The following is a 14,311-nucleotide window of genomic DNA, read 5'->3' on the forward strand; positions in this document are numbered from 1 at the left end:
ATATTTCATACATTTAGTGAATCCCAAATATCAGAGGGTTATAGAAATTAACAACCCTCGGGTAGTGGATAACCATTTACCAGGCAGCTAGCTGCTTTGCAAGCATATCATACACACAATTCTTAGATCCAAAACGGTATTTTCTTATTAAATATTAAAGTGGCAGGAAGAGAAGTTAAAATAAGATTTGCATAAAAAACAATTGCTTTGTATTTAAAAAATAAAATCTAAAAAGCATTTTTAAGATAAAGGCAGAAAAACAGTTCTTCATAAGAGTCCAGATGAAAGGAGTTCATGTGCTGAATCTCTTCTTCTTTTAGCTAATTGTACTTGTTTTCTGTTTCCTTGTGCTCCTTTGCTTTTGTGCTTCCAGCTTTCCTAATCTGGACATCCAAAAACTTAACCAAGGACTAATCATGTAGATACTTTCTACAATAAATGGATAACTAATGGTTCAGAGTAACTAGAGAAGGCTATGATGAAATAAGAAGAAAGTCACAATTGATCATTCTGCTGTTCCTTGTCCATGTCCTCTTATTCTGCCTAGGTCAGCACAGAGCACAAGGGTGTCCTGGTCCACACTCGGGAGCTCAAGGCACAGGAGCCCAACTCCCAGCAGGGAGACTGGCCACCTTATTTTTATAGTTGCAGTGAACTTTGTGCACAGTCCTTCTTTCAACATAAACCCACATCTGTGATACATGCTAGGCCAGCTGTCACAACAAAAGCTAATTCTGCCACATCCATGTCACTGATTGATTTGGAGTTGCCTTTACAAAAAAGGAAAAAAGAGCTAGATGCAAACTGATGGACCCAAATACTCTCTAAGTCACTGGCTGGTCAATGTTAATAACACTAATAAAAATGGAGTAAACTTACATAAGTATTTTAAGAGGGCTTGAACATGTCATTCACACCCACGGATGTGAATACTGCGGCATACTGAGTGAATTCAGCATCATCCAGTCTGAAGTTCAAACAACAGTGGTTCTTCTGTAGGAACCATTCTTCTGCAGGCCTTGGGAAGATCCATGGCACTTGTTAACTTTATCTTCACATATAAAGTGAGCGTCTGAGGTATAGAACGTTGGCAGAAAGTGACAGTCCTATCTGAGTTACTTTAAAGACTGGGTATACAGTGAATTGGATTCTGTGATTAGTGATCAAATAGCTGCTCCTCTATTACGTGGACTGTTTGGCTCAGAGTCTCCCTGTGCTATTTCTGTTGTGTGAGCATAAACAGGAGTCTTCTACTCTTAATCATATCAAGACACATTTTGTATATGTTCTCTGTTGCATACAACTACAAAAGAAATTTTTCTCACTCGCACTCAGATCTGGCATCAGGTTAGGCTCCAAATACTTGAGCTATGCTTTGGGTTCAGGTCTCAGCATCAGCACTGTACCCAGCTGGGTTACAATACAGTTCCTCGAGTCAGAGTGTCTTACAGCACAGAGCACACACGCAGAATGGCTTAATGAAACAGAAGACCTCAGTGGGAAATTACAGCTTTTACAGGAACATATGGTTCACAACTACTCAGTGTCTAGAAAAGTGTTTATCTCAACATTTCATAGAGGGGAAAAAAATAAAAAGATAACATACACTGCTTCTGAAAATCTTGTCACTGGCAGACTTGCACAAAGCACTGATCGAACAAAAGAAAATGTAGAAAGTTCCAGCATTTAGAGTGGAAGCTTATGGAAGGGAAGATGATTAAATCAACTCCAGTGATGACTTTTTTTTCCCCATAAAGATAGCATCTCACAGTTCTGTTATACTTTCCACTCACAATGACTCAAAAGTCACTCCCATAAACCACACATGGTGAAAGTTCCTGTACTCACTACAGGGAGTGAGTACTTCTGGGGTAGATTACAACACATGCTTGGAACTGTGGCTCTATGGCATATCCAAAATTAGTAAATGCTGCCAGACTTAAAGGCTCTCTACATTTACAAAATGCCACATAAAGACAACCAGACCTCTTGCTCACATTATCTCTTATGAATTCACCAACTACTTGCTGTGGATGGTACCACAGTCAGCATGCACCTAGCAGGGAATGCCTTGCACTGAGCCATCAGCATTGCTTCCCACAGAATTTATGTTTTCAAATAAAGTTACATATTAGATGTGGGCAGAACATCCCTCTCCTGTCCCAGAATTATCTTGGACATTAGCACCAATAAACCAGGGTTCCTACTGTACAGTAGAAGGCTACCCTGACTGGGCTGGATCTTTCAGCCACATAAGAGACGAGAGAGTGGAAGCATAAAAAAATGCTGTGTAATTTACACAGCACCCTGCACTATATCAGTAACAGAGCTGGAAATAGAAACCTCCCCTCTTAGACACCGCATCAAGAGACGTGACAGGTGCTTCAGAGAGCCCTGTTCCAAAGTATGTGTCAACTAGAACATGGGCATAACATCGCAGGGAGGCAAGGATGGGTGCTGAGACAGGCTCAGTTAAGCTTGCTGTGGAGCACTTCCCCCGGCATCTACCCTGTATTCAGTCACCAGCTTGCAGAAGGTGAATTTTTATCACCTGTACCTATGTGATGACAAGAGGAGGTAACATGACACTGACTCACTTCTAATCGAGCCTTAATAATGAAAAGCAGTGATCCCAATGCTCCTTATTGAAGCAAAATGGTCTTCATTTCAGTGGTAGCCTTTCCAAATACAAAATTAATTGCATTCTCAGACTTGGCCTTAGTTTATTAAGCCATTAGAAATAGAATTAATTTATTAAATCTGAATTAATACAAGAACAGACCATGGCTTGGCAAGATGCCGTGTAAAGCAGACTTTTTACAGGAGTAAGCTCTGTCTGAGGAGTTAACTGTCAACCAAAGGCTAGTTCAGTATGAAGGAGTCACCCAAGACAAGGAGATCTGACATCCAGCAGCTCAAGCAGCGAAGATTTCTTGTCACTCAATGCTACAAGGCAAACAGAGGCTTTGGGTGTCCTTGTACTCAGGACTCACAAATGACTTCTGTTGCAAGGTGACAGAATTCTTATCGTAGCTGATGTGCCAGAGAAGCAGCATGATATTTTTGAAGGTCATGAGTCTATATACAATTATTATGGTTGATTTTTTTTAATTCAACAGTAGATCTCACTTCAAAAAGTTTCACCAAATTTACTTATATGAGTGCATAACCTGGATGGGATCCAATTGCTGAGCACTGAGCTAGTATTCACTAACAGTGATTTTGCTTTAGCTTGTGTAGCAGGGAATGTACTAGAGCACATGGATCTTAAAGCCTGTAATCAGCCTGAAATTCCTACAGACTTCTCCAATCTTCATCAGAAAGGTGAGAGACCTCATGGTCTTTGTGCTGCTACTGTACTGTAGAATACTAGTAGAGACATAAAACTTATGATAGACATGAAATCATTTATCATAAAATTTTAGTTCTTCTGTAAAAGAAATGAAACTATCTATCATATATCTTAGCCAAAGGCTTGTAACTTTCATAATGGAGCAAGGAGACATCATGAATTAGTCACACGATTTCACAGGGCTGAACTACAAGCCTTTATGAATAGCAGACTATGGAAATTATATTATTTTTAAAAACAAAAACCAAACAACACAACACATCACAGTACTTCACCTAAAAAGGCAGAAAGACAATGTTTGAGAAAAAGGAGGAGAAATGTCACATTCAATAAAAAGAAAACTTACACAGCTCCAGTGACGACAACAAGTAAATTAAAATGTTCATTTAAACACATTAAGATTGGGGAACTTTCTGTGTTGGAAATGAGAGATAGAGATGTCCACACTGTCTTCTCTTACCGGACTGTGAGCTGGTAGTAATATCTGTGGCACTCTTCCAAGCTCATCTATCAACTCTCTTTGAGGAATCCACACAAGCCCTAGACCCACAGGGAACACTGAACCACTCATGACTGGACCTTCACCTTGGGCTGACCTCTGGAAATCACAAGCCTCTTCTCTTCACAGCAGGGAAATTCTGCAGTGGTCAATAGGATCATAAGCCAAACAATGGGGTGTTCAAGAGGTGTTTCTGTCATCTGCTGTGAAACGTGTCAACTGTGGTATGGCAGTAATGGGCCACACAACCCACTGAGCCTCAAGTGTTGCTCAAAAGCAACTACAATGCCATTGCAGTATTTCCACAGTCTCTCACACTAATTAATTGCAGATCAATGTACTGAAATTCAAAACCAAAAGGGAGAAATTAGTTAACATCCCATCCTGACAAGTCAGCCCAAAATCATTGTGGATGAATCTAGCTGATTGAAGGCAATGAGATTGTTTCCATCAAGTCCAGTAAGTTTGGATCAAATATTAAATCCCTTGCGCTGGTGAAGGCTAGAACACAGCTAACAGTTACAGCTTGATGAAGCATGAGTCACAAAATACCACAGCTCACACAGTGTCTGAGCTCTAGTGAGTGCAGGATCAGCAGCAGAACATTTGTTCAGATCAACACAATGAGCGCATGCCTGACATGATGGTTTTCACTGGGCACAAATAACGCACATCTGAGTGCACTCATAGCTTGTTTGTTCTAGTAAAAAACAATGCAAGACAGCGAGAAAGAACAAAAGTGAAGGCTGTGAGATGGCAAATTGTTGTTGTTGTTGTTCTCTCTTTAATGAGGACTCACAACATAGCAGGTGATTCTCCAGATGCTATTTCCCAATCTTGTACAAATGTACAAATGTACAAATGCACACATTAGGACTCTGTAAAACCCCCTCCCGAATGGAGAAGCTGAAGGAGCTGAGGTGAGATATAGAGGTGCTTCTACTCCTGCCAGCAAGCTGATTGCAAAACAAAAGACTTGGATTCTTTTTAATCAAAACTCCACCCAAAGAGAAACAGCCACACAAAATATGCACATTGGGGAAAAAGACATGTTGGCAGGAGTGCCATGAGTTAAAGCCAGCTGTAGGGAGAAGGAACACCTCTGCCTCATTCATTTCCTGCACTGAACAGAGTTTTATGTGGAATGTCTGACTGCTAAGTCTATCTCACTTTCCACCCTTCAGAGCTAAGTAACAGTATTCCCTTCTGTCCCTCCATGGCTGCTAACCCAAGGATCTCCATATAGTTTACTTGCTTGATAAACCCTTTCTCCTGGAGTTCTTACTGTTTAATTTTAGCACCAATACAGATAGTGTTTTTATAGAAGATCATGACAATCAGGTCACATCTCTCAGCTAATTAGAAACAAAACATGAGTAACTATTAAAGTCTAATAATCACTCATTCAACACCATAAACACAAAGATTGATGGCCATTTACCCTATTGACAGTCATTTGTTATACAATGGGGTGCAGCAACCCAGAAATTGTAATAGGAAATGGTCTTTGAGGGCTTTGTTTCCTTTTTTTAAGTATAAGTAACTTTTAAGAAAACAAGCACATCCTTGTGATTAAAACATAGATATTTTTAGAACAGTGTTCTAGAGACCACATAGCAAACTAAAGCAATAAATTATATATATTTTAAGAACAGTTTAATTAAAAGCTTACTGTTAATAAGTATACCCAGGCTTTAAGACCTGTCATGTCATACATTCAGTAAAACAGTAATCTCTCTGTGAAGTCACTGTGAAGTTTCTTTTCTTTCCAAGTACTTTCAGGCATTTTTCTTATGGGTAATATATGCCACAATTGAATAAGCAGTGTATTACTTATAAAAGTTCCCACAAAGGAAGTTTCACAAAACTATGTGAACTGCTAAGAAAAAGAGATTAGAATGTCTGTGAGGTTTTTTCTGCTAGCTTTTTCTGCTACCTCATACCTGTCTGAGGCAGGAAAGGACTCACTACCAAATATGCAAACTCTCCAGTAATGCCAGATCACAGACCAAAGCCAAACTACAAAGGAAAGGAAAAGGTGGAGCCCACCAGTCCCCATCTCATTCCTCATGCAAGAGTCCATGTCAACAGCACTATGGCCCACTGCCTTTCCATCCTTCTCCCAGTCCTCCTTGTCCCAGTCCTACTCACTTGCTTAGTCCAAGAACATTCTGGGTCCATACTGTCTCTGTTGTATTTGCACAAGCCTGTTCTCATGAGGACTTTGATCTTAGTTGGTGCCAGTGCTCTTTGAATCCAGACAGTAAAATAGAAAAAAGTTCCAGGACAGTAACACCTTGTTTGTGTGCACATATTTACACTGCCACATGTGTAACTAAGCACCACTTCTAGAAGAATCACAACACAATTCGTACAGGTCTTTGAAACAGTTAGATGTTAGAACAGCAAGTAAAGTATTTTCTTGCCTTTCTCAAGATACTAAATTCAAATCTAAGTGCCTTCAGTGTCTGAGGAAATGTGATTTCCAGGTTTGGATTTTTTTGTACACTTCTATAGCTGACTGCAAAGACTCACAACTAAAAGACATGCTAAGGGATGGTGCCTAATAATGGCAAGGTAGGATATAAAGTTCTTCACGACTGTGTCTACCCCACTCTTACAACAGTACTGTTGCTTGGCACATCCTACCTTCTAGAAAGCAAACTTTCTGCTACATGGATTTGCATTTATTGTACATTCATATATCATCTTACATGAGGGGAGCACACATCTGCGGGATATATAAAGTTCCCAAAAAAGAAACAGTTACGTGGTTACTTACCCCAAAAAGATTCAGAGAGGTACAACAAAGAAAGAAAGAAGAAACTGAAGCAAAGATAGAGTGGGGAAATTAATATTTACACAACCTTCACACTTGTTAATCTTTTATAGGAAGTGATATAAATACTTAGCACATTGTAGTAAGGTTTTCCTCTGATATTGCAATCACTTTGAAGAAAAGTATCAATAGATAAAAAAATTAAAACATGTAAAATATTTAGTGGGTTGTTTTAATAATTAATCGGCCTAAAAGCTTTCAGTCTAGTTGTACTGACAACACAAACAGACTTTGGAAGACATGAAACAAAACTAAGTATCTAGTCACCTATTAAAATGTGTAATAAGAGTACTATTTCTAGCTCTTCAAATGTCATACTGCATCAAGAGAAACTGCGATACCTAATTATTTTTCCTGGAAGCTGAAATTCTGGGGCGTATATAGCTTTTAACTGCCTCCCCCCCCCCCCAACATGTTTGTGTATGTGATATATTCTTTTCCAATTCTGCAGACTTGTGCTCAACAGGTTTGTGAGAAGATTCTTGAAACATTATACTGGCACTGGGCAGTGAGCAGAAATTATTGCAATGTTTTTTGCAACAAAAGACTTGACTGGTAATTCTAAATTGATACACTGAATACCACCTGCCATCTCTCTCATACTACATGATGGAGGGAACTTCACACAAAAATCTTCTATAAGGCTTCTGGAGACAGATACTGTATCCTCACAACTGCGTGGAGGTTACTTCCTGGAAGTAACTGCTGGTATTGCCAGAGAAAAGCTTAGACACAGGCAGCACTGTGAAGAGACTCTCCACAGTACAGCCTCTAGCCAAATATTCTACCCTTGCAGTGACAATTTCAGATGGGCAAGATGACGTGGGAATCATTTGAAAATTGTCCACAGTCTCACAATATCTGCTGCAAGGACTCATAGCCATTTTAGGCAGCCTCGACTCACACTCAGTTCAGACTTTTTGCTAGGAACAGTATGAGGTCAGACCCCAGGCGCCAGTGCATTACCCAGCATCTAGGACCTGGGTCATCCTCCAAGGCACAACACAGACACCAACAGGTCACATTAACCTTCCTGGGGTCCTCTCCCCTGCCAAGCACTGGCTTGTCTGCCTCCTTTCATGACCATGTAAAATTCAATTCAGAGTTAAGCAAAAGACTGGCAACCACACGTTAATACCCAACAAGTGTCTGTGGACACTCAGTGCTGCATGACCAGCAACTCTCTCAATACAGCTTATATTTTGTGACTGGCTTGTCCCCAAAATACAAGAATGGCTTTCCGTGAAGATTAGAGGTACTTCATATGCACATAAATTTTAGCCAAGTTTTCAGAAAACTAACGGTTTGTAAAGCCAACACTTCATTCCATAAAATTCTACAGAACTGGCCAATAGAAGTAAGTTACAAGCACCACCACTGCATGACATGTCTCACTTGAACAAACAGTTTTCCCCAGTATTTAAAGAGGTCAGTCAGAGCACATCACAACAGAACAGACAGAGTAGGAAACACACCTAGTTCAATCTTGTACTCGTTCTTGCTCAAGTAACACAAATGACAGAACTACAAATATCTATAAATTCACCTAGACTGTTTTTGTAATTATATCCTTATCTACCATAAATGCTGTGCCAATTTCGGATTAAGTTGTATGAATATTTTTAAGATAACACCAGCTATAACTCCAGAGTATGTCAAACAAGATTCTGTGCTGATGCAGGGCTTTTTTCATTGTTCTTCTAAACTGTGGGCTTGATATAAGTGAGGGCTAACACCACCTCACATGTCATTACTGCTACTGATGTAGCTGGGCAAAAGTCTAAGTGCACAGTCCCGAAATCTGGCCTTTCCCTCTCAGGGCCTCACGTGACTAACTTGCCCTGCCTAACTTGGACCATCCCTGTGATTATAAAAAGGCATTTGACTGCAAGGACCATTAGACTTGGCCCTCCCGGCATCACTGGTGTGTCTCTTGTAATGGCAACACTGCAAACACTGGAGAGTGGTCACAAACTCACAAAGCTCATAATAATAATTCAGCCACCACTACTTTTTCTTAAATTATCAATACAGACATAGAAAAAATAAAGAGAAATTAACTCATATTCTGGTATCAGTCTCCTTTTCCAAACATCTCCTTTTCCAAGTCATCTTCATTCTATTTATGTTAATTCTGCTCCAAGAAAAATATAATTTCTGTTCCTTATGTGAATGAGGGTTGCAGTGTTTATTCAAAACCAGAATAGCGTTCTGGTCTTGGGGCAGGTTTCATTCATACTGTTATTATATGCAAATAATTGATTATTTGAAAGACCATTATAGCCATAAATCAGTCCTGTGGACAAATCACATTTTCCTGCATGCTGCCATTTCCTGTTTACCTATTTTGATGGAGGCATTGAAGACCCCCAGCTGTTACAGTACCAAATACTCTTCTCTTAGTTCTCAGTGTAAGAGGAAGTAGAATTATTTTAGAAGTTTTCCTAGCAAAGAATAATTTTAGCAACAGTTTGCTGTCTAAGATAAGGTCATTCACTTCAAAGTTCTTATTGTTTATGAAGAGAGCAAACATCAATAATCTGTTAGAAGATTGGCTAGGGATATAAAAGATAATTTTTTTAGAAATTGCTTTACCTCTCCACATCTCATTTCCTTCAACTGGAAAGTGATAGCAGAGTTGCCTGGCATTGGTAGATAAGAAACAGATTTAGTGCTACACTGTAATTCTGTGGCTAGAGAGAGACTTCACACGGGATATGGAACAAACTTGACCAAAGATCAGTCCAGATCATCTCCTCTTACTCTGAATAGGTAAGAAACCCAAATACCCAGGCTTACACTGTACACATTAGATAGATATCAAAATGTAAAGGAAGTGAGAAAGAATAAAATACTGACTGACATATGGGCATTCACACACCCAAATTCCAATATGAAGTGTCTGATCTGAGAAGCACATCACAAACCAGTTTTTCTACCTCATTATTCTCATCTAATACTATTTGTTTTCCTAAACACATTCCAAAGAACAGCATCCATGATGCAAGAATCTAAAATTACTTAATCATGCTTCATTATACCTTAGCGAAACCATGAAAAAGGATATACAGAAGTGCTATTTCTTCCAGTATTTAAATAGTATTTCTCTCTGTGATGGCATGTAGTGTCTGTTTTAGCAATCCTAGTGAGAGTGAAGCATGACTGCATCTAGTTGGCAGAGTTATCACAAAGTGTCTGATCACCACTGCCCAAGCAGTTTGGCATGGATCAATTTTCATGCAAAAAGAATTCAGAAGTGCTGACAAACCAAGCACGTATGGCATCAGTATGACACCTTCTTTGAAAGACACCTACAGTAGCACATTTGCCTTTACCGTCATGCTTGGGTAAGCACTCTCTTGGCTGACTGTGAAGACATGACAGCATCACTTCCCAAACCCTCTCCTCTAACTGATCCAAATACTGAGTCCAAAACCTGCTTATACTGTGACAAGCAGAAAGATCACAATACAGTCTGCAAAGGAGCAGAGCTGAAATCATACTAAAGTCTAAGGTCAGGTTCATAAAGCCCTATTTAGACATACAAAGTGTCAGTCACCCAAGGAAAAGGAGAAAGTGAAGAAAAGCATCTGGGTATCCAGCATTGTTGAAAATCCAGGCTTTTATGTTCCTACATCAGAGATCCTAAGCACCAAGTAAAAGCCCTAGCATAGTCTTTTACACAATAAGAGTAAAGACTAAAACAACCTACCCATGACTGAGAACTTCAAAGGCCTCAAGTAAAAACAATTTTCAAAGAATACTGAACTTTATCCATGCTGCCAGAGCATTTCCCAATGCTGAATAAATCCAAATCAAATATCTCACCCCCCCCCCAAAAAAAAAAAAAAAAAAAAAAAAAAAAAGGCAGCTTTTTAAAGGTACAGCAGTTTCCATAATCCTATAGGTAGCCTCTGCTCTGATATAAATTACACTAAGCAATGAAAGTGCTGACCCCATCTTAACTTGCATCACAAACAACACACACTGTACAACCTAATTCCTTAATGCTCATTCACATATATAGCACCACAGCAGATAATGGGATTATGGAAGAGATTGAAGACTTCAGGATCAGACCAACAGAACCTCTGTGGCTCATTGCAAAGCACTCAGCAGAGAGAGAAAATATCATGATTGTTTATCCACCTTAGGCGATATATATTATAGTTTTTGATTAAAGCAAACAGAACCAGAAAGGGCACTGTTTTGGTCTCCCCATCTGCATCGTGCTGTTGTAAGACCAAAGGGGCATTTATTTGGCACATACTGGGTACCAATATGTACATGGTACAAAACCCCTGAAAAATAACAGCAAAGAAACACAGAGGAATAGAGAGTAAACCAGTGTAGCGCTCTACTGTGGAATACCATTGAGACAAAGCATTCTGTAGTAGGTTTATTAATTATTAGCACATCGTATACAGTAACACATCAGTATACGTAAATTTTGTGAACATCGGCTGCCAAGTCTTAATAGTGACCTGAGTGTGTGCACACATAACACTGCACCCACATACATAGAGCACATTCTTCAAAATACAACATGTAATTTTCACAAAGGTTCAACATTCCTGTTTTCCTCTCAGATATAACGTTTGCAAAAACAGTAAACTTGTAATTCAACATTTGCAGAGTGCTTCAAAGTTTCTTTGAGTTCTCCTTTCCCCCTACTCCAAATATTTTATCTCCCCTACAAACAGAAAACACATGAAGAGACCTGTTTATCACATGACCTTCCTTTGGAGGAATCCTTACATTTGTACTCTTTCAATCACTTATGTATCAAAGAAAAAGGAAGCTGCTAATAATATTCACATGGAGCACATAATTCTTACCTTCCTGACTTTCAGATTAGCCTCCTGGGCATGTAAAATTTATTAGGTGCTGTTTCTTTCTTCTTCTAAACAGCTTAGGTGTGAGCTTGTGTGTTTCTGTGTCTGTTTACAAAACATCTGATGAATTCCATAAAAGGCACAAGTGCTGCGTTTTAACTCTATAAGTATCACTACTTAGACCACTACTTTATACATCATTATGAATCTATATTTGCTTTACAGAACAGGACTGTCTTTAAAAATAACTATTCCTATATAAAGATAATAAGTATGCCTACTGAACAAGAAAAGGGCAAAAGAAAAAGAAATGAGATTCATTAGGGACACCAATGTGATACATACATGTTTTTGATATGCCTGTCCATGCAGCAGAAACAATTGGTCCAGCCTTTAGAAGCCAATGATACCAATCAGCTACTAACCTTGAGCAAGTTAAACCACCCCTTGCCTTGCCAGACCTCTTAGAGAGAGAGGCATTTGGGACAGATGTCTTTTTATGACAAGGTATCAAGACATACAAGAGAGAACAATCTTCAAGTGGCATAATCTATAAAAATGAAATACTAATACAGCAAATACTTACCCAAAGCAGCAGCAGTAATAGCAATACCGTGCAGAATGTAAAAGCAACATCTACAAGTAAGGAAACACTGATCTTTGGGCAGAAGAGTGAAGAAAAGATTCTACTTAGAACAAATGCCACTATCAACCCACCAAGGGTTCCACTAGGGTGCCCTTGATTTGGGGGCTCCTTTATTGAACCCATACATAAAGGAGAAACAACCACTGCACTGACAGGAGCACAGGGCACTTACTGGTTAAAAATCAAACAAGGGTAACAGCAGGAGCCCAGGCAGTTTTGCTGAAATGAGATCTGCACAGCAGGGCAGGCATGGCTTTTCTTCATTACCCTAATAGCCTAATAAATAAATAAGGAATAGTTGTGTCCATGGCAATCACGCTGGTGATTTTTTTCTCCTTCCTTTCCAAGGCACCTCAGGAGCGAGGTAGCCATACCCTGGCTGCAGAATCTGATCTGTAAATAAAAAACTGAGAGCTAAATGAAGCCCTTTCTATGACAGGATTTGACTAAAACCGCTGCGTATTCTCAGACATTAAACCACCTACCATTCATCGGGCACTGGTGATACCTGAAGCTGTTGCCAATTATTTTTCACTCCTGAATTCCTTATGAACTGCTTGCAAAAGGTATTTACACCTCTGCAGAGAAGCACCCAAAATACAAATCTTCAGAAACAATAGAGTGAAACTAACCAGTAGCCTCCTTTCCACTTAAAGACACAAGGTTTCATACCCTGCCATTCCCAGGTTCTGTTTTATCCAAACTACACCAAGTGTTGGTTTCCTAAAGTACAGTATTCTCAGCATGTCGCACACAGGGCAGCATCCATGCGCCGCTGACTTGGTAATTGCATTATCTGCAGCCGCTGATGAATGAACAACCGTAATGCATACATCCTGGCTTTAGCTCTCTCGGGACAAGTAGACACACTCCCTACATCAGATTCACTCAGTTTGCTGAGTCCGAAGGTATACAGAAAATGCCCGTGTGCATTCCCTCTCATTTTAAAAGCAATGTTGTAATCTGCTCCCCCTTCCCCCTGACAGAAACACAGCACTTCTATTTGCAAGCACCAGAAGCTCATTCCGAAATCTACTTCCCTGCATCTGCAATCTACTCTACCTGCAAATAATAAGGCTTGAATAAAGGCTGGCAAAAAAAAATTGTGCTGTAACATCGACACCGTCTCTGGATACCAGGAAAAACAGGCACCAATATCTCACAGCACAATGGCCCTTTAAAGAACGAGTAGTCCTTATGGGTATAAATAATCTCAAGAATAAAATGGAGCCAAGGCGATTTCCATTGCAGACGGAGGGCAATGACCAGCTGCCATAGCTGCGAAAGCCCCGGCCGGCCCGCAAAGTTACCCGTGCGGAGGAGCTTACCTCGGAGCGGCACGGCAGCCTCCGTGCCCGCCCGGACGGGACGCCGCAGCCGCGCTCCCCGAGCCGAGCCGAGCCGAGCCGAGCCGAGCCGAGCCCAGCCGAGCCGAGCCGTGCCGTGCCGAGCCGAGCCCAGCCGAGCCGAGCCCAGCCGAGCCGTGCCGTGCCGTGCCGAGCCGAGCCGAGCCGAGCCGAGCCGAGCCGTGCCGAGCCGAGCCGTGCCGAGCCGAGCCCAGCCGAGCCGTGCCGTGCCGAGCCGAGCCGAGCCCAGCCGAGCCGAGCCGAGCCGTGCCGAGCCGTACCGTGCCGAGCCGTGCCGAGCCGAGCCGAGCCGAGCCGAGCCGAGCCGAGCCCAGCCGAGCCGAGCCGAGCCGAGCCGAGCCGCCCGCGCCGCCGCGGCTTCCCCGGCAGGCGGCGGCCGCGCTGGGCACCGCCCCCCGCCCGCCCGGCGGCAGCGGCGCGGGAAACACCCGCTCGGCGCCGGCACGGAGCGAGCCCCTGCCGGGGAGCGGGAGCAGCGAGGGCCTGCGCTTCCCGGTCGGGAAAACACCGAGCCGAAGCGGAGGAAGGCGGGAGCAGCACGGAAGCCGCTAAGCTGGCAGCCCGGGAACGGGGGGCGGGCGGCCCCTGCCCGACCTGTTGCGCGTATCGGTCGCTGTTAGTGCCTGGGGGGTGAAATCTGCCGAGGGCTGAGCGCTGGGGAAGCCGTGCACCGGTGCGGGTGGGTACACGGCTGGGCGAGGGGCTTTCAATGCAGCCATCCGCGTCTCGATTGTGTGTAACCCAAGTCACTGAAGAACGAGGAGGAAGAGACG

The 14,311-nt window shown here is 41.8% G+C and overlaps 1 protein-coding gene across 1 annotated transcript in view; it reads right to left on the reverse strand.

Annotated features, from left to right (window-relative positions):
• SORBS1 (sorbin and SH3 domain containing 1) overlaps positions 1-13,548 on the reverse strand; it is a 161,917-nt gene extending 148,369 nt beyond the window's left edge. Inside the window, exon 1 of the mRNA XM_066323990.1 lies at positions 13,500-13,548. The gene's annotated coding sequence lies outside the window, so the exon portion shown is untranslated. The remainder of the gene's footprint in view (positions 1-13,499) is intronic.
• Positions 13,549-14,311: the final 763 nt, after the last annotated feature.

Source organism: Sylvia atricapilla, chromosome 8, assembly GCF_009819655.1.
Source record: "Sylvia atricapilla isolate bSylAtr1 chromosome 8, bSylAtr1.pri, whole genome shotgun sequence".
In the NCBI taxonomy this organism is placed as follows: domain Eukaryota; kingdom Metazoa; phylum Chordata; class Aves; order Passeriformes; family Sylviidae; genus Sylvia; species Sylvia atricapilla.